Here is a 2,183-nt window from a genome sequence, read left to right as displayed (position 1 = left end):
GAGGTTGTGGAGAGACTGGAACCCTTATTCACTGTTGGTGGGAGTGTAAAATGGTGCAACCACTGTGGAAAACGACGTGGCGCTTTCTCAAAAACTTGCAAATAGAGAAACCATTTGACCCAGCAATTCCACTACAGGGAATATACCCTAAAGAGACCATAAATGGCATCCACGTAGATATATGCATACCCATGTTTATTGTAGCTTTGTTTACAATAGCAAGGAGTTGGAACCAACCTAAATGCCCATCAACAAACAATTGGGTAGAGAAGCTTGGGTATATTCACACAATGGAATATTATGCTGCATTGAAAAACAAGGAGCTTATGCAATATTATTCAAAATGGGTGACCCTGGAGGACATTATGCTCAGTCACAAAGGGACAAATGCTATATGGTGCCACTGTTGTAGAATGAGGCTGACATCAGGGTGGGGGTAATACTGAGAAAAACTGGATGGAATATGTTTACAGTATTGAAGTCTATGGGGAAAGAATTATTTAAAAGTATTGTATTTTAGGGCATTTTGTTTATTGTAAGAGTACAGAATGAGGGTTGCAGAGTGGATTATATTTGGGGTTGGGGGATGTGCGGGGGGGATTTTGTACCAATGAGGGAGTTTTTCTTTTGCTTTTGAAGGAGAGGAGCAAACGGGGGGTTGGGGGGGAAGGTGGTGTGGGGAGAAGGGTGCAACAGTGAATGAATGAAATTCCAAAATCTCTGTAGATGTTCATTGAAATGAAAAAGAAATACATACATACATACATACATACATAATATATTAAAAAAAACCCCAAACATGTATGCAGAACAGATCATCTGAGACACTGGACTGTACGAGGAGGAATGTGGCATCAGGATTGGTGGAAGAATCATCAACAACCTGTGTTATACAGATGACATAACCCTGCTCGTTGAAACTGAGGAGGACTTGAAGTGATTGCTGCAGAAGGTCAAGGACTGTAGTCTTCAATACGGATTGAAGCTCAATATCAAGAAAACAAAGATTCTCACCACTGGACCAATTGGCAGCGTCGGAATGGATGGTGAAGAGATTGAGATAGTTAACAGTTTTAGTTTACTTGGCTCCACAGTCAGCACTCTTGGTAAAGCAGCCAGGAAATCAGGAGATGAATTGCATTGGGAAGGTCAGCTGTGAGGGACCTCTCAATAGTACTGAAGAGCTGGAGTACCTCATGCTGGAGACTAAGGTGCGTTTGATCCAGGAGATAGTCTTTGCAATTACGTGTTATGCATCAGAGAGTTGGACAGTGTATAGAGATGACAGAAAGAGAATTGATGCCTTTGAGTTGTGGTGCTGGAGAAGAGTGTTGAGTATACCATGGACTGCTAAGAGAAGAAATAGATTTGTCCTGGAGAGGGTAAAGCCAGAATGTTCCCTGGAGTCAAAGATTGTGAAGCTTGGTCTGACATACTTTGGGCATGTTGCAAGGAGGGACTGGTTCTTGGAGAAGGACATCATGTTTGGGAGGGTGTAGAGATGGCAAAGGAGAGGAAAACCCTCAATGAGATGGATCGATTCTGTGAGTGAAGTGGTGGGAATGAATGTGTCCGAAATGGCATGGTTGGCACAGGATAGAACCGCGTTTAGGGCTCTTGGACATAAGGTTGCAATGAGTCACAAAGTACTTGATGACACGTTACAAAAACTATAAATCTAAAGGCAAATTGGAAACGAAGTAACAAAATTTCCAGTAGTTTAGTGCAACCAGGGAGAAATGTCCATCTTATTTTACAGTCTTGTCTTTATTTTCCTTAATTCTGGTTCTTCATGAATCATATACCTTGTATGGAGATTGAAAAGAGATACTCACTATATTCTTCCTTTATTTGCTCTGAAAAATAATGAAGATAAATATTCATGAATAACAATAAAGGAAGAAACTTAAAAATAATTCTTTTTGAAAGGTTCAGTTACACGCTAGGTCAACTTTAGTGTGCTCAGAGAAAGCATTTAACCTGTTACCAGAAGAAAAGGATACATGTTCCATGTAGTACTAAATGTCTCATGAATATCTTTTACAGATTCTACTCCATTTACGTTTTTACAGAGTGCACATGGTCAGTGACATTCTTTGCCTGACTCTTTCTAGAATTGAGAATTGAAAAAAGGTTTTTTGTCTTATCATTTGTGTAATGTGTTCATGAGAAAGAACTTTTTA

The sequence above is a fragment of the Elephantulus edwardii genome, unplaced genomic scaffold (genome assembly GCF_000299155.1).
Source record: "Elephantulus edwardii isolate Elephantulus edwardi_28Jun2011 unplaced genomic scaffold, EleEdw1.0 scaffold00184, whole genome shotgun sequence".
NCBI classification, from domain to species: domain Eukaryota; kingdom Metazoa; phylum Chordata; class Mammalia; order Macroscelidea; family Macroscelididae; genus Elephantulus; species Elephantulus edwardii.
Note: the sequence above shows the minus strand (reverse complement) of the source record.